Source organism: Schistocerca piceifrons, chromosome 1 (assembly GCF_021461385.2).
Source record: "Schistocerca piceifrons isolate TAMUIC-IGC-003096 chromosome 1, iqSchPice1.1, whole genome shotgun sequence".
Classification (NCBI taxonomy): Eukaryota; Metazoa; Arthropoda; class Insecta; order Orthoptera; family Acrididae; genus Schistocerca; species Schistocerca piceifrons.
The window spans coordinates 303,753,763-303,773,729 of NC_060138.1; positions in this window are offsets into that span (position 1 = coordinate 303,753,763).

Genomic DNA, 19,967 nt, shown 5'->3' on the forward strand with positions numbered 1-19,967 from the left:
ACTTTCCGCACACTGTCGTTTCTAGGTATTATATTCGTAAAGTTTTTAATAACTCAGCCTGAGATAATGTTAGCTACACATACGATAGAATATGTATCTCTGCCTATATTCTTGTTTCGTTTTTCCGTAGAGGAAAGTGAAAAACATTACTTATGTTATGAGGTGTCTGTCTAGATTAACAATCTGTATAAGGCGAATGTGTAAGGAGACTACTGATCCAACATAACTAAATTCACACGCAAATGAATGAATTGCTGCAATAATCTGTTTAAAGGCATGTTTTAATTGCAATAATTAACTTTAAATGAAACAGTCGGTATACAAGATCAGAAGTTTCACATGTTACATACTCGGATATATTGTGCGAGATTAAAAGAAAGTAATACAGTTAGAAGTATATTTATATGGTGTTTGGAAGAACTCCACTTACAGCTGGTAAACTTGTTTATTAAAACACAACCGGATTCGCGACTTAAATCCGCATCATCAGGTAAAAAGCAAAGCATATAGTCACCGCATCTTACGGATATTAAAATTATTAAAGGAGTGCCTAAAATATATTCACAACATTAAAATATCATACGCATAGCCGTTGCTCCTAGTCAAAATTTGCTGTTCAGAGAATGTCGTCAATACTATGGCGAGCGATAGACAAAGATGACGTGCTCCATCCTTTAAAATTTGTCTGCATCTAAAAAGAATATATTTTATAGCGAGTGGATGCTGTAATTTTTAAAATGGGGACGGACTGGCGATAAAAAATTGTCACTGCTAACATAGTTAGTTGCAGCGCTATGTAAATTTCTATGCGGACAGCATCAGGTAGCAGTGTCATCATTGTGACAGCAAGACAGCTCAGTGCAGGGCAATGCAAATGCTGCCCACACGAACGACAAAGAGAGACTAGCAGGCTGCCAAACAGACGCTATTTACGTGGACAGTGCGACGTCATATACTTATGACTAGGAGAGCGCTGGGTCGCTACCTGTGAAAGGTATGTTTACAACTAGAGGTATCTTTACAATTAATCTGAATATGGAAGGTAAAGTAGGGCCTCAGTACAACTGTCGCGCAAGCGGAATGCAGTAGGATGTGAAGTACATGAGAGCTGGATGAAGCATGGAATGGAATTGTAGCAGTGAGAGCGTAAACAAAAATTCCGGCAAAACAACGTGTATTAGATCGGTCAATTTAACTGCACATGAGACTAAGTATAGTGAGTAATATGAAGGTTGCTGTTGCCTACAATCTATTACATCGCATATTAATTAAACCTAGAACCTTACTTCGGAGTCCCCTTGTGGTTGTTCTTTTTTGCGTATTTGTTTTTATATGTTATGAAAAGTTGGAGTTCGTGTTATTCTAGCTGCTTCACAACTGAAAAATTATTTACGTCAGTGACTCAGTTGTGTTACTTCTCGCAGTTAGTTTTCCTGATACGATGTTTTTATATTTTGATGCTGTATTGTAACATTTCAGCATCCCACCCCTGCCCTAACGTACGGGACTACAAGTCCCACCGCCACACCTCCAAAGCGAATTGCAGTGACGGAGTCACTGCCCTGTGGAAATTTACTGCCTCACCAACACAGTTAGACCGCAATAGACCGGTGATGGTGTATCGTAACATATCACCCCGGACTACAAGTCCATTTAAAAAAAAAAAAAAATGTAACATTTCACCCCGGACTACAGGTCCATTCTAAAAGAAATAAAAAAAAATTGCTGTAATTTATACCATTTCTTTGCTTGCGTATTGTAGTAGCTTTATCTGGTAAGTGGTCAAGATGAGTGTCACTGAACATTTATACCATTTGTTTGTTTGCGTATTGTAGTAGCTTTGTCTGGGAAATGGTCAAGATGAGTCATATCACGTCTTTAGTATGTAAGAACTATGTTTTCTTTCAGGGGATGACCTTCGGCCAATGGTAAATCAGATAGTAGTGGAGCACTACGAGAGTCAAGTGGAGACTGGACTTTCCGAGTGAAGAGCTCAAGAGAGCGGTTCTGGACTATCAGTGTCGTGAGCTGGAAGAAAGGTTCTGGACTATCAGTGTCGTGTGCTGGAAGAAAGCTGACCCGTCAATGATAATGTATGTGATTCAGTCATATAGGTGATTGATCCTGGGTGTTGAACTGTGGCTGTAGTACTCTCACTTTCGAAGGAACTTTACATTCCAAAGTGTCTGAATATGCTGATGAGTAAGATTCTTTTTGCACTTCTATTAAGAAACTGAGGATACAATATGAGTTACTCTTCATTGTATTGTGTATAATAATTTGTGAATCGTCATAATTAACTCTGAACTGTTTTGAGCTGGTACTGTAATTACGAAATTGGCTTAGTTTTCGTGTATCTTCGATGACTATTTAGTTTGAGGATTGTGCTACCGTGCTTGTAACGTTGTCAACGTAATTTTACTGCGTTTGGTAATGGTATTTTCTGTCTATATTTTCACTGAATATCGTACGACCACTTAGCGTTTGTTCGGTATACTCTTTCGTGAATAAACAATATTCAGCACAAATCCCTGTCGTGTTCATTAATTACAGACATTAGAATATGGCCCTTTTAATTAAATTCTCCAATTATCTTTTATATTTCGTGTCTTTTATTAACTAGCACTTCCAGCCAATGCATAGATAATTTGACTGCAGTATCACAGCTTCAGGTTATTAACTGCAGTAAATTAACTTCGGCGCACGAAATCAGACGTGTATGGTTCAGCACAGTGACTAGATCGAGCTATTCTTTTACAACAGAGCCGTTCATAGCCCAGATACCTAAAGTATAAGCAATATAAGGTGAAGTCGCAACTGGTTTGATCGTATGTATGCTGTTTGGAAGAGCAACTACACTTCGCAGTAACCATTAGGTACCGTCGGAAAGTCTTCAGTGCTTAAGAACGTGCTGTAAAAATAATATATAGTGGTCACCCACGATCACTGTGTAGACGTCAGTTTAAGGAACCTGGCATTCTGACTACAACTTCATAGCATATTTATTGCCTCAAGAGGTTTGTTGTAAATAACCCACTAGAGTTTAAAAGTCACAATGATGTTCACAATTACAATAGCAGAAGGAAAAATGAGACTCGTTACTGGACATTAAGATTGTCCAGGCACAAAGAGCGGTGCACAGTGCAGTGGCCAAAATTTTTGATAACTTACCTAATAATATAAAATGTGTGACAGACTGCAAACCAAAATTTGAAAATAAACTGAAAGAGCTTCTCGTCGACAGTCTCTTTTATTCTGTAGTAGAATCTCTATCACAGTAGTGCGTAAAGGGTGGTGGGTAAGAATTACTTACTGACATCTGTGTAAAAGGTATCTCAGGTTTCAAAAATTTGGGGAAGGTCTCCTTACATCAAAACATGAAAATTATGTACAGTAATATCCATATTTTAAGAGCTATGAGCACTTGTCCATCCTTGATACTGTGAAACAAACCTCTTCTATTGCAAGGTCATTGCTTCCCATAATCTGAGAGGTAGTAATTATTATGGATCAAAACAAAAAACAAGTCCAAGTACATATGGACTCTAAAGCGCATACTTTAAAAGCTGTGGGAACTGGTTTAGCAGAAAAGGTGTGATTCACGTTTGCGATGATGAACAACTGCTCATACTCTTGAGCTATGCACTTTAGAGCCCAAAATTAGAGGACATTTTCTCGTTTTTTAGTTCATACTACTTCCTCCAAAAATATGGAAGAAAGAAAGATACGCGTTTTGGAGCTCATACTTACCGGGTACTTTTGCCTTGTTTTGTTGTAAGGAATCAGTCACCAAATTTACAATCTGCAAAAAACCTGCTCAACTGAGACGAGGGTTTCCAGCTCGACAAATCAAGGAATCCCCTCATTTCACATCTGCACTATCAAAAGAGAGATTGTTGTAAGTCTTCAGTGCCTAGCATTCCAACATACTCCGTCCTTATTAACTTGGTAAGCGCTGTGGAATTGTTGAATCTGCGCTTGATTTGTTTGACTCTGAGCCCCATTAGCTTTAAGTATGACTTATGCTCTTGTTACCTACAGTGTTATCTCTGTTGTATGCCCATTTGCTCCACAGTGTTGTGTAAAGTGATTAAAAATGTTGTAAGTGAGTTACTTTGAGGCTGACTATACGGTTGCTAGTCGAAATATCGGAAGAAAATTAATAACATTCCGGGCGCCCCCCTGAAATGTGATGGGACACAGCAGACACCTTTCAAAAGGGGTTGTTGCTTTTAGTTGATCAGAAGAAAAGCAAATTCGTAATCTTACAAGGAAAAAAATTATTACTAAAATTATTCTCATCAAAGAGGAAGTGTTTCAGATCCCGGGTATGTATGGTTATACGGCTCATGTGTCCCACGCCTCGCCAACTAACAGTGGAGTCGCAATTCTCCTCAGAGAGGGCCTCGAGGCGGACGAAGTCCGATATTTCCCCGACGCTAGAGGAATGGCCGTAACGGTGCAAGGCGTCCGGTTTATCAATGTGTACGCCCCTTCGGAACGAATCGCCGTCGTGACCGATCGCTCTTCTTCGCAGAAGGAATAGCACCGCTTTTTCAGGGCAGGCACGATGACTTGATATTAGGATGCGATTTCAATTGCACCCAAGCACCTAAAGATCAGCTGCCACGCCATTCACCGTGCCCCGAACTTGGGACACTCATCGGCGATCTCCAGCTGGTAGATACATGGGAACATGTCCGAGGAAATAGACCGGGATACACCCATTTCACGAGTCACTCGTCTAGTCGCATCGGTAGGATTTACGTCTCCCGTTTTCTAGCGGCAACGGTGAGTGACGCGGAGGTGTGGCGAGTAGCCTTTTCTAATCACGAGTCCTATATATGTGACGTCATCCTTCGTTGCCAACGGGCCGACATCCCTGGAAATTAAACCTTACTCATCTCGCTTCTCCGGATTGTCGACGCGCCATCGAAGACACGTGGAGTTTGTGCGTCCGCAGCCTCCCAACGTATCCTACGTCGATTAGTTGGTGGGTAACCTGCGCCAAGCCGGCCCTACGGCGAACCTTTATTACGTATGGTCGTGAGACTGCTGCTTGGAGACGGCAGACCCTTGATTTTTATTTCACCGGCCTTCGCGAATGCGCCTCCTTGCCACCCACACCGGAACGACAGTTGACAGTTCAGCGTGCGAAAGCACAGATCGTAGCCCATATGCGCTGACACCTCGAAGGGACGATCGTCCGAGCGCGAACACAAGACAGACTCGCAACGGAACGACCCACCATGTACCACGTCATTCGAGAACGTACACTGCGAAGACGGGCGCTGATACATGCCATCACCACTGAGGACAGTCGTCATCACGCCACACAACGCGATATTGCTACAGCCTTCTTCGACCATTACGCACGACTTTATTCTGCTCAATGTTCCGACCCGACGACGGTGACAGCAGTCTCACAACTGGTTTACGGCATTGTCCCACAGGATTTACAAACTGAATTATTGAACGACATTACGGAAGACGAAGTTATCGACTCCATCGGTAAAGGAGCGGCGAATAAGTCTCCTGGCCCCGACGGGCTCCCTGTGGAGTTTTATAGAACTTTCCAGTATTTACTGGCTCCCAAGTTAACAGACATCTATCGGGAGCTTATGTCCCCGCGGTGCCGCTCCCTGCGACCTTCATAGAAGGAATAATTATACCGGTTCACAAACCTAAAGGTGGGGCTCGAATACAAGATTACCGCCCGCTACCACTCGTCAACTGCGACGTGAAGATATTCACCAGACTATTAGCAAACCGTCTACGAGCGTCCCTACCTTACGTCATCTCGCCAGATCAGACTTCCCTAGGGGGTATCAACAACATCCACACAGCACTTCGTCGATACCCTGACTTAATAGCCCTAGCCAGGGCACGCCGCATCCCGGGAGCCTGGCATTACTAGATTTTAGCCAAGCTTTTGAGCGAGTGGATCACGCGTACCTAAAGTCCGTTCTCCAGCACATGCAGTACCCACAGCAATTCACAGACGTCGTGATGCGCCTCCTCCGAGGGGCGACTTCCAAAGTGCTCGTTAACGGGCGTCTCTCGCAGTCCCTCCCGATTTTCCGCTCCGTGCGTCAAGGCTGCCCCTTGTCGACGTTACTATATGCGGTGGCACTGGAACCGCTCCTCTGTGGCCTACGTCAACGCCTCACTGGTCTTACCCTACGTGACGTCACATTTCGCTGTACAGCATATGCAGACGACCTGGTTCTCGTGTTCCGCAATCGCGACGATGTCAACAGAGCACTAGAATGGATTACCACGTACGGTGTGGCTTCCGGCAGCTGTCTCAACGTCGCCAAATCGGTCGCCATGGCCATAGGAGACGGGTTGACCCCAGCGTGTGTCGAACCCCTACAGCTTCGTGGCACTATCAAATGTCTCGGAATAGAGTTTCACGATGACATATGGCGCACTGCGGCTCTTAGCTACCGCCGCTTATTACAACAAATTCGGATCCAGATCTTCAACCTTCGTTTGCGGACCCTCGACATTCTCCAAAGGACACACTTCGTCAATGTTTACCTCGCATCGCGCCTTCCACACATAGCGCGTGTTCTTCCAATACCGTTACTGATGGCTCGACGTCTATTAGCGGCATTCGGAGCCTACGTCAGTACAGGCATGCTCTTCAAAATCAGTTATGAGTCACTGACCCTTCACCCACAAAGGGGAGGTCTTGGTCTAGTCCATGTCCACGACAGAGCTGTGGCCCTGTATGTCAGCTCACACATTAAGCTGTGGCGCCACCACCCGGAAAGTTTGACAGGTTTGCTGTTGGAGTCCTTAGCTCTGCCCTCCCTTATGCCCCCACTGACGACGCAAGACATACCCCCACCCTTCTACTACTTCGGAAAATTTTACATTGAACACAGCTACGTCCGTATCGCAGTACCACAGACGAAACAGGCGTCGGCGCGGGATATATACCACGTCCTACAGCAGAGGCGCCCACCAAACATCTTGGTGACCAAAAGCCCTCAGGTTAATTGGAAGGTGGTGTGGAAGACAATTCACGCGGTTACACTGGACACAGCCGTCCGATCCACATGGTACATCACAGTCAATGGTAAACAGATCACCCGATCACGCCTCCACAAGATAAACATGGCGGAATCACCTCTCTGCGTGGACTGCGGGATACCAGACACGGACGAACACCGTCTCACATGTGACGCGGCAGAAGACGTATGGCGCTTGGTGCGTCAAATTTTGTCATATTTTTTACGAGTGACTCCGGAACACATTACACCTCGGTTTCCGGATCAACAGTATTTCCCGCGCGCCAAGACCAACGCTGTCACGTGGATCTGTGCGCATGCGGTACACTACTTCTTTCACGATGTACCTAAAGATGTATTCGACTTTTGGAACTACGTAAAACGTCGTTGCAAGGTGGTACGGAACCCAAAATACAGACAGTATTTTTCTAATTACTTAGGGAGTGCCCTACGCGACCCTCCACGCAGCTGGATCATCAACAGGTAGGAGAAGACACCCATTGAGTGAGCTGACAAGACCGATTCTCGGTGGAATAACATGATATACGTGAAGACGTACCTGGATCCCTGATTCCTTAACGGAAGAGTGGGACACTGTGACCGGACCTCGGGTTACGACCCCCGAACCCTCTACCTCCCCGCCCTTCCCCACCTCCTAAAAAAAAGAAAATAAATAAAAAAAAGCGGCTGCGCAAAAAAATAGTGGTCAGCGCGACAAAATGTCAATCCTAAGGACCCGGGTTCGATTCCCAGTTGCGTCGGAGATTTTCTCCGCTCAGAGAGTGCGTGTTTTGTTGTCCTAATCATAATCATTTCGTCCCCATAGTCGCGCAAGTCGCCGAAGTGGCGTCAAATCGAAAGACCCGGCGAACGGTCTCCCAGCCGGGAGGCCTTAGTCACACACGGATCAAGAAACAGAGTCGGAGAAGTGATAAAGACTATACCTGGAGGATCGTATTAAGTTCTTGCAAGTTCTTTTCCGGATTGCAAGGCAAAAGAAATTACGTGAACGAAGAACTTATAGAAAGTGAGCAGACAAAAATGTAGTTGGAAGATGAATGTGTTCAGCTGAAGACAGCAATTGATGTAGAAGTCTTGAGTAAGGGTTTATGCAGATGTCGATGACAAGTGAATGACAAATACAGTATATATGCCGTTTAGACGCGCCCCACGCTACGCTTTCTACATCTACATCTACATTCATACTCCGCAAGCCACCTGACGGTGCGTGGCGGAGGGTACCTTGAGTACCTCTATCAGTTCTCCCTTCTATTCCAGTCTCGTATTGTTCGTGGAAAGGAGGATTGTCGGTATGCCTCTGTATGGGCTCTAATCTCTCTGATTTTATCCTCATGGTCTCTTCGCGAGATATACGTAGGAGGTGAAGGTATGCGCTCGAAACTTCAACAAAAGCCCGTTCCGAGCTACTGAGCATCTCTCCTGTAGTCTTCCACTGGAGTTTATCTATCATCTCCGTAACGCTTTCGCGATTACTGAATGATCCTGTAACAAAGCGCGCTGCTCTCCGTTGGATCTTCTCTATCTCTTCTATCAACCCTATCTGGTACGGATCCCACACTGCTGAGCAGTATTCAAGCAGTGGGCGAACAAGCGTACTGTAACCTACTTCCTTTGTTTTCGGATTGCATTTCCTTAGGATTCTTCCAATGAATCTCAGTCTGGCATCTGCTTTACCGACGATCAACTTTATATGATCATTCCATTTTAAATCACTCCTAATGCGTACTCCCAGATAATTTAATGAATTAACTGCTTCCAGTTGCTGACCTGCTATTCTGTAGCTAAATGATAAGGGATCTATCTTTATATGTATTCGCAGCACATTACACTTATCTACATTGAGATTCAATTGCCATTCCCTGCACCATCCGTCAATTCGCTGCAGATCCTCCTGCGGTAAATGGAGTAGAGGTTCTGTTGAGGAAGAGACCGCGAGTTAGAAAATTCAACAGTATTGCAGTAGTCCATGGAAAACTTTAAGGAAATTGTTTATATATTTTGATACTTATGCATTTAAGGATTTTGTGAATAACATTGTCACCTTTATTTTTCGTAAGAACGCTTTTATTTATTTCCCAGTTAAGGAAAAACCTCTGAGTAGTTTCATCGTAAATAATATATAAATTACACTATCTAATGCGCCAGAGCAATTCATTTCGTGTTCGCAAAGTGTCTCCGTTCCTCTTGAACCTTAGGTACGCAGCAGTATTAACGTTTTCAGGAATGGCCAACGAAGGGACAGGAAGGGATTTCCCAAACAAAGCGTCTCCTTACACAGCACGATGCTGCCGGCGATTATTTCTGCAGATAGCGGGTAAACAGTGTCGGGCGATTAGGATCTTTGCAGCTTCTGAGCTCGGCGCCCCATAAAGATTTACTGCGAGATCCTCTCCATCTAGTGGAAAATTACACCGAGGAGACGGCGCCGTCCTATTTTGTTAAGGCCGCAATAAAAGTAAAGTCCCGGTGTTGGGCGGCCTGCGCTGCCCTGGCGTGACCTCTTCCGCCGCCTCGCTGTGCTTGCCGGGCTGCTACCATCTCGTGCCCTGTGATTGGCCCTCAGGGCGCAGGCAGAGGGTTTGCCGAAACGCCGTCCCTCACCACACGTGGCGATAAAACTTCCCAGCGCTTGTGCACTTTCGTAGCCACTTGCGGCGGAGAAATTGGAGCGGTGTACCGAGGCACGAAATGCTAAGGACATCAATTCAGACGGCGATTAGAAACTGGTTTCCTTTACTTCCCGCCCGGGTAGTTTTTTCGTATTCTCCGTAGCACTCGAACACGTCTATGTGCCATTATGCTTCTCGGTCTGATACTTGTTACCATAAAAGTTTAATGTTGTTTCGACAAGACGCGTGGAACGGTAGCTTGCGATACGCGTATTGTGCAGTGAATAAGTTCTCAAAATGGTACTATTGCCGCTGAAAAGGACAGAAAATTGCAGTATTCTGAATGTTGAACTTGTACAGGTCAGCTTCTGAGTAAGTTACGAAGCCACATAAATTATTCTGAGCTAATCCTTAGTAATAAATAAAAGAACCGTAAAGAAAGAGTGTCCATGGTATTGGAGGACGTCATACCTTCGACAGTATGAGATAGAGTAAAAACACGTGTAAGATTCTGTTAACAATCGACATACGCTATCAGACAGATGATAAGGTCGAAAACCAAGCGTGCATGATTTAAGTGAAGAATCAAGTAAGATGGCGTGTGAAATACGGTTCTAGTCAACTGCCACTTTAATTTGATTTCGATGCTAAAAGGCAAAGAAATAGGAAGTAAAGAACACATTGAGCAGGAATAATAATCCTTGAATTGTAATGGAATGTTGACGACTGGTAAATGACTCAGAAAGAGGAATTACAGGGAATAAAGTTTAGATTAATTAGAAGCAGTAGAAAGGAGACAGGGAAATCAGGCAAAACACAGTAGAAGAAAGGAATAATAATGTGGGAATTAAGGTTGTACAACATACACAAAAGTAGGGACTCATGGACAACAGAGTAGGAAAAGTGGAGAAAGCAGTTTTTAATGGATAACTGATACGGATTGCTGGCATGGAACTGGTGGAAATGGCTGAAATACTATATCTGAAGTACGGCACTAGAGTTAGGTATCGACAATGGGAAAGCCGTAAAGATGGAAACTTGAATATGATACTACGGATGCGTGTTACTAAATGAGCAAAAGAAGATGACTACAACGACATATTAAAGAGATGGAATATGGAGAAATCCATAGAACATCTGTGGACGTCCACTAGACTTCATGGTTTAACGGACTGGAAGAATGTTAATTAGGAATGAATGTTAGCTAATAAGGAGTTATTTAGAAATAAGTCAAATAGGAATATGGAAGCACTAACGTGAAAAGAGGGGACCACTTTAAGAACCTACTTGCGCCAAGGCTATCAGTGACTTACTCTGTGCGAAGCCCATTAGGAGAAGCTGTGTTTTATCAGAAAACATTATTTGCTTTTGCCACATAGAGATAGGAATTTCTTCAACCATCGATAGCATTAGTCGTTCGCGGTTTGTTTTTTGATGTTTTTACGCGCCTCACTAACATGTCCTTGCGTGGCACCGAAATATTCAATTTGTGAGTGAGGCATTCCGGACGTAGAGGTTGGAGTTCGAGATACTATCACGTGTTTTTACTAGCTTCTTCGTGTTACGCTGAGACTGTTATTGCATAAACAACACCTATTACTGCACGATATTGCACAAGGGTCTAGTGAATAATTGTTTGCAACATGTTGATGTTTGAGGTGTTTCATTCAAAGTATTGTTATGCAGTATCCAGCTTCAACAAAGGAAAGTACTTTCGTATTACTGAATAGATTGTATTTATTTATTCGTTTCAGAAGCGTCACCGAGTTGCGTATTATTGTGTGCAGAATATTCACATATAGGGTGATTTATTCCATCGTGTACAAACTCTAGGTATTGATCGATGAAACGATACGGTGCAAGAAAGATCTAATGAGGTTATGTCTGGAATGCATGCTGGAGACCATTTATTCAATCGTACATTGTTACAGTGATTGTGGTCTAATATGCGCTGTACCACGCAGACACAGTTACAGTATGTGCTGAAAATGGTTTCCATTTGCCTCAACGCATGCGTGTGCACGTTCACATCGGCCAGGCTGCATCCGAACAGTGTCATAGGAAGCATGAACACGCTGCTCCAGAGTCTCTACATCTGGAGTGAGCTCTGTACACATGATACTTTTGAGATGGCCCATAACCAGAAATCGAAGGGGTTAAGATCCGGTGAACGAGCAGGCCACGAAACTGGACCCCTCATCTAGTCCATAGTCACGTTGAGATACATCCGGTCGTTAACGGTGAAGTGGCCTGGATCATCATCTTGCGGTAGTCACATGACTCTTCGGATCATCAACGGCACTTCTTCCAGGAGGGCAGACAAAGGCAACCGCAGGAAACGCTGATGGTTGCGGGCTGTTAGGTGACGCGGAACGAAGACGTCCCAAAATGCGGTCGCCAATTATCTCGGCCCACACATTTAGGCTTCACCGATGCTGATGATTCGCTGTCACCGTACCACAGATGACTGTTTTGAAAGTTGAAGATTGCGTAAAGATGGGCTCATCTGTGAATAGGATGGATGACACAAATCCCGTATTCATAACTGCCTGTTGAAGAAGCCAGAGAAAAAACTGCACCTAATGTGGCAAGTCTGTCGCTACTAACCCCTCAACACGGTGTAAGTGATAACGGTAGTAAAAACTGTCCTGAGTGATGTTGCAAACAGTCGTCTGTGCTGCGGGGGGGAGGGGGGGGGGGGCAACAACTAGCGGATCCTGACATGCCGGTCGCCTCCCACAGTGATAATCCCATTTTCCTCCAAAGCTGGTGTCCGAACATTTCTGGTACGTCCTTCATGAATTCTTGCGTCCAGAAACGACACTGTCTCAGGGAAACGGCGAAACGCTGTTGCAATCACTGAACTCCGTAGTTGGTGTCGTCGGCGGTACGTCTCCTGATACAGCCTTGCTGCCTGCCGCACGTTGCCATTTGCTTTTACATACGTCGGCAAGCTCTCGATTCGAATACGGAACCATTGTGTACAACGCTGCATCAAATACAGTTTAAGGTGAGTCAGCAAGGGAAATGAATCGGACACAACATTACCAATGACTGTGGCAGGAGAGGACACTAGGACACGACGTATGAGAACAGCATCTTCCTCTAGGTGGAAGCCATGCATACTGTAACTGCGGCTGTATAGTAAGGCGCGTATTAGACCGCAGCCTCTATAGGAAACTATGATTGAAAAATTGGTCTCTAGTATGGAAAACATGCATTTCCGAAGTTCATTAGGTCATTTTTGTTCCGTATCCTCTCGTCGATCAGTCACTAGAGTCTGCACTGTCCACAAAGAAAGAGAACATAGAATTGTAGTTATAAAACTATGGGAGACAGCGTATCAAATACAAGAATAGAAAATACATATCGTGACATTAAGCTAGAGCTAAACATTTCTTGCCCAGAGACGGTCGACGTCAGCTGCATTTGGCTTTGCTTCGATAAGGTCCATTCTAGCGCATTTGATGGGAGACAGTGGACAGGCGTACGTATGAAGCGTATTTTGTAGCAATCCGCGTGCGCAGGGGTTAAAGTCTACGGGGTAGCCCCGCTTATTAAGTGTATCTCTCGACCTCGCGGTGCCCGTAACGTAGTCTGTTTGATTCTTTCCAGATTCCCAAATTTTCATTGCATCTTGGTGTTAGTTCCTCTTTCGGATCCATCCAGTGTTGCTTTGATGTTTTGCTCCAAAGATCCGCACTGGTCTTAGGTTCTTCCTTATCATTCATCGATCTTAGGATACTTAGCCTTTGACTTTAATGTCCGGTGAGCCGGTTGGAGACCGTAAAGGGGGTGGTGTTCCAGTTCTGCTGATATAAATCCTTGTTTAAATGCAGGTGCCTCTCCACAGGTTGAACGGCGATGGCAGTTAGGTGGCGCATCTTTTCTAGACGCCTGGGATTCAGACAACGGGCGATGATTGTCTCCTTGACAGCGACATCAACTTGCTTTCCATGTGCTGATCTATACCACAAAGAGTGACAAAAGGTAAATGTTGAGGCTTTGAGGACTAATTACGTGATACGAAAGTATATGATGCGGTTGAAAGAAATTGTATGAGGTTTGTACAGCTGAACATAACTGCACCAGAGATAGTAAGCGGAAAAGGAGGGATGTCACGTGAACATCGGGTCCTGTCGTTACGTTCTACTGTGGTCGCCATGAAACACGACAAAATCAATATTTACTGCACAGTTAATATTTACTGTGGAAATTTAAATGGAATACGATTTTAGAATAAATGATTTATTGCATGCCAGCAGTAAACAAGAAAAAGATATTTACGCTGATATTGCTATCGATGTTTAAAGGGAACGTCTCATTAGTTCCCTTCACTCAGCGGTCGCTGCGTCGCTGTTTAGCGACGAGGATTTCTGGGAAGCATTTTTTCCTACTTGTTTGCTCTCTCCAACAATTATTGAACAACTACAGGGGACGTGCAAGCTATGAATATTTTTTCAATTGAATTGCGTGCAAACGTTAGATTCAGAATTCTAACGACAATCGTTTCCGGAAGCGAACTCGTGACAGTAAGATCATCTGATCACATCTACCACTAACATTGCGAGATCCACATTAACATGCCAAGCCCATGATGATACCAGACAAGTGCTGGAAGAAGAAGAAATAATACTACGAATTTCCTGTTTTTATGAAGACTCGACAGCCTATTGCACTGCCATCGTCGTGCTGAATTAATCGATCGTTATCCCAAATACAGAACTGGCCATTAAAATTGCTACACCAAGAACAAATGCAGATGATGAACGGGTGTTCATTGGACAAATATATTATACTAGAACTGACATGTGATTACATTTTCACGCAATTTGGGTGCGTACATCCTGAGAAATCAGTACCCAGAACAACCACCTCTGGTCGTAATAACGGCCATGATACGCCTGGGCATTGAGTCAAACAGAGCTTGGATGGCGTGTACAGTTAGAGCTGCCCAGGCAGCTTCAACACGGCACTACAGTTCATCAAGAATAGTGACTGGAGTATTGGGACGAGCCAGTTGCTCGGGCACCATTGACCAGACGTTTTCAATTGGTGAGAGATCAGGAGAATGTGCTGGCCAGGGCAGCAGTCGAACATATCCTGTATCCAGAAAGGCCCGTACAAGACGTGCAAAATGCGGCCGTGCATTATCCTGCTGAACTGTAGGGTTTCGCAGGGATCGAATAAAGGGTAGAGCCATGGGTCGTAACACATCTGAAATGTAACGTCTACTGTTCAAACTGCCGTCAGTGCGAACAAGAGGTGACCGAGACGTGTAACCAATGGCACCGCATACCATCACGCCGGGTGATACACCAGTATGGCGATGACGAATACACATGCTTCCAATGTGCGTTCATCGCGATGTCGCCAAACACGGATGCGACCATCATGACGCTGTAAACAGAACCTGGATTCATCCGAAAAAATAACGTTTTGCCATTCGTGCACTCAGGTTCGTCGTTGGGTACACCATAGCAGGCGTTCCTGTCTGTGATGCAGCGTCAAGGGTAACTGCAGACATGGTCTCCGAGTTGACAGTCCATGCTGCTGCAAACGTCGTCGAGCTGTTCGTGCAGATGGTTGTTATCTTGCAAACGTCCCCATCTGTTGATTCAGGGATCGAGACGTGACTGCTGGATCCGTTACAGCCATGCGGATAATACGCCTGTCATCTCGACTGCTAGTGATACGAGCCCGTTGGGATCCAGCACGGCGTTCCGAATTACCCTGCTGAACCCAGCGATTCCATATTCTGCTAACGGTCATTGGATCTCGACCAACGCGAGCAGCAATGTCGCGATACGATAAACCGCAATCGCGATAGGCTACAATCCGACCTTTATCAAAGTCGGAAACGTGATGGTACGCATTTCTCCTCCTTACACGAGGCATCTCAACAACGTTTCACCAGGCAACGCCGGTCAACTGCTGTTTGTGTATGAGAAGTTGGGTGGAAACTTTCCCCATGTCAGCACGTCGTAGGTGTCGCCACCGGCATCAACCCTGTGTGTATGCTCTGAAAAGCTAATCATTTGCATATGACAGCATCTTCTTCCTGTCGGTTAAATTTCGCGTCTGAAGCACGTCATCTTCGTGGTGTAACAATGTTAAGGGCCAGTGGTGTATATATATACGAGGGGCACTTTATGATTAGTGTGTGGCATACGTTGGAAAGTTTGGTCTGACGAGAGGCGTTCAAATGGTTCAAATGGCTCTGAGCACTATGGGACTTAACATCTTAGGGCATCAGTCCCCTAGAACTTAGAACTATTTAAACCTAACTAACCTAAGGACATCACACACATCCATTCCAGAGGCAGGATTCGAACCTGCGACCGCAGCAGTCCCGCGGTTCCGGACTGCAGCGCCTAGAACCGCTCGGCCACCGCGGCCGGCACGAGAGGCATGCTGAGATAGTTTGTGTGTTTCTGATGCCCATTGTGTCTGGATCCGGCAATATTGTCAGGGCATTAACACACAGGGTACCTTGGCTCTAATTCGGTTAATAATGATACAAATCAGTTCGCAGCGGCAGCTAATGTCTTTAATTCCTTTGTGTCTTTATTCCGCACGTATATTCCGCACGTATGGGTACTGTAAATTCACTCAGGATTTGTAACACGAGGATAAGGATTTCTCTTTTCTAAATATGTACGATGGCTCCTTGTTTTATGGGACGTTCTGCTTCCTCCACACCGTGAATGAAAAGTGTAATCCAAAGTAATCGGAGACCAATGACCGTTGCCCAGTGGTAAGACATTGGATTTGTATTTGCGAGGGTACCGTTTCATATCCGGCCTTCAAAATATAGATTTCCCGTAGTTTCTCCTAAACGCTTAGTAAAAATGCAGTGAAGGTTTCTTCGAGACGGCGAGGCCCATTTCCTTCCCCATCGTTCTCCAAACCGAGCTTGTGCTCTGTCTCTGACCTCGTCGTCGACGGGGCGTTAAACTCTGACCTTCCTTCTTCGTTTCAGGTGTTCTTAGAGAGTTACACGGTGAAAATGCAACTCACCTTGCAGACTCGTTGCATGTGGAGTATGGAAAATATTAACATACCGTAACTCGTTGATTATCGTTGTGTGAGGGTAAGTCTCGCGAATGGAAAACGTTATTTTTGCTCGAGTACACATACGAAAGTGGAATGTGGTTTTCGGTGGTAACACGTACTTTCCATCAGGTCTCATTCTGGTATATTAGCGCGCAATTTGCATACAGTAAATAATTCAAACGGCCGCGGCGTCCGGGTAATGAGATGCTGATTGTCGGACGGAGCCCGTTCGGGTCCCAGCCCGTCTGTGTGCGGCCGGCGAATGCGAGCGCTGCGTGGCGTGGGGTAGCTGGCGTGTCTGCCGGCTGGGCTCTATCCCCAGAACAAATGCCTATTTGCATTTATTACCGCACGCAGTTCCGAAAACTGCTCATTTCGAGGCTATCAGCAGCTGCGCTCGGAATGATGCATAATGCCGATACAGGGAGTGTCTAGCGAATTTTCGAGGAGAAAGAAATCTGTTCAAAAGGAATTAGTTTCTCAGAACTGGGCATTTTTTTCATTTGTGATTCTTCAATCCGTTTTCGCCTCTCAAGTTACGTTCAGAATTTTCGAGTTTAGGCAGTAGCATATGGTGTCAGAATGTCGATAATGACCCGGTCGCGGTGGCCGAGCGGTTCTAGGCGCTTCAGTCCGGAACCGCGCTGCTGCTGCGGCCGCAGGTTCAAATCCTGCCTCGGGCGTGGATATGTGTGATGTCCTTAGGTTGGTTAGATTTAGTAGTTCTAAGTCTAGGGGACTGATGACCTCAGATGTTGAGTCCCATAGTGCTTAGAGCCATTTTGTCGATAATGCCCCAAACTGCAAACAATAATAAGAACACGGGGCAAGGAAACTATAGTCTGAATAAAATTACTTGACAGTTGACAGTGCACGCTTTGGAGCTGGATTCCTCCAATGAGACCACTCAACGTCACGTGCGAACCTTTCGCCGTTGCCAAAATGCTACAACAGTTCAACAGGTCGCTTCGAATTCCTTGTCTGTTATTCTTTCTGAATATGTTTAAATACTGATTCTTCAGTCTGGCACTTTTATTTTCTATTTCATCACCCATGATAACCGCACCAAAAAACACACACGCAGATAACGAAACGTACGTTACATACAAGGCACTAACCGAACACTGCTGGTTGCTTCTGAAAAATACGCGGTTCATCGTCGCTTAAAAAATTCAGCACTGACACCGGATCACCACAGTCATAAGTACACAACAAAGTGTAGCGTAGCCCAATGGTTAGCGTATAAACTTGACGTATAGGAGGTGGTAGGTTCGAATTTCATCAAATTTAATGATACTTTTCATTTCTAAATCTAATCAAAAGAATTTGATAGTAATTTGTATTCAATTAATTCATTTAATTGTAATTTTTTGATGCTAATTCCTTGCCATATCATTTTCATCGTTTACTGATTTTTTTTTTCTTTGAACTAATTTTTCTTCCTAACATCCTTTTTTCGTTTGAAATCCGATTGCGTTGCGTATGATCTGCAACCGACGGCCAATGAGAGCCGCTCAGCTGTTGGTAATTTTGTTTAACATCTTATGAGTCTTAACTGCTAAGATCATCAGTCCCTAAGCTTACACAGTACTTAACCTAAATTATCCAGAGGACAAACACACACACCCATGCCCGAGGGAGGACTCGAACCTCCGCCGGGACCAGCCGCACAGTCCATGACTGCAGCGCTTAGACTGCTCGGCTAATCCCGAGCGGCAGCTGTAGGTAATGCTGCAGGTCGTGCAGCCACTGTGATGATTGTTTCAGGTAACCAATGATAGCGAGAACTTACAGTTTCCTTTTATCAACGGAAGTTAATTTTTTCTGTCTTGAATTTGCTCGTAGAGATTAGCTTTAATCGCCATCGACAAAGCGAGCGTGATTTTAGGTTCTGCCGCAGACTGTCGACCACCGTTTCCTCGAATATGTTGGATATCACAAGGCTGAGGTTAGGTTAGGACAAAAGTTTACACTCACAACTACAAAACGCGTCGTCTGCCGCAGTTCAGTCATTGGACACTTAAAAATCAGCGATCGACAGAGCATGCCAAGCAGCAGCCTCTTCACACATTGCTCCGCGTTACACATTAACAGCATTTGCGAAGGGACTCGCCGTGTTTGTGCGTCACCTATTACCGAGCTGTAGCTGTCAGCTGATTTGATAACACTTTAACAATAAATTTCAAAAGTGAACTGTAAAGTAATTTTAATCGGACTACAGTCGCTTGCTGCAGACATCACCTGTAACAAGGCCTTCGACTTTGGTAATGGGTTCCATTTCGTGGGGAACAGAGTCAACAAGTTTCTTCACGTATGCCATATCCAGCTGTAGCCACGCATTGACGATTATTTCCCTTAGAGCTATCAAATTCCGAGGATTATCATTGCTACGTTTCATCCGCTCTACCAGATAGACACAGGTATCTAATTTGGAATTAAGAATGTGTAATTTATCGGGACAGTAGAGCTGCGACAGGCTGTATGAGTTATAGTAAAACCAGGAACGTATGTGTGCCTGGCTGTGGACAGTGATTTCGTCAACTTGGAAGATGAGAATGCCCTACGTATGGCGGTTATCGCTGAAACAACCGGTTTTTCTTATTTCAGTTTATTCAACGCCAGTTTAACCTTTAACCTGGCTCTTAAAATCATCCAAAATGGCTGGTTTCTCCAATAACTGATTTTCGTTTATTCCTATTATTTCCAATGATAAACATGGAACTCGAAGGAGTGAAAATATTTGACACCCTTCGTTGCAAGATAAATAGAATCAAAGCATGAAATAAAATAGGTACATAAGAGAAACCTAACCCCGCCCACCGTTCGCTGCTTTTCTCGAAATGTGATAAGTGATTGATTACTGATTCTAACATTTATAAGCTCACACTCAAAAATCTTACTCGGGGATCGTACCACTATTTGGGCATTACGAATAGTCAGAGCTAAATGGAGACAACAGAGGTCGGAGAATTCTAGTTTTCGTGTTTATTTGTCCGTATTAAAGGGCTACAAGCAGCTAAAGCGATACTATGTAGACGTAGGCAGCACATCACCTACTTTCTACTTTTATCATAAACTGTGAATGAATTGTTAAGTTTTAAGTTTTCACCTCATATGATTTCGCAAGTTTATTGTATTTCGCTCCGATTTTTAATATTTTGAAACAAATAGAGCATTATATAAATGCGTAGGCTTCCGCGGCCAGAGTCAGTAGACATAAAAGTTTTCTGGGTGTGATACCACATCATAATGTAAAAACTAC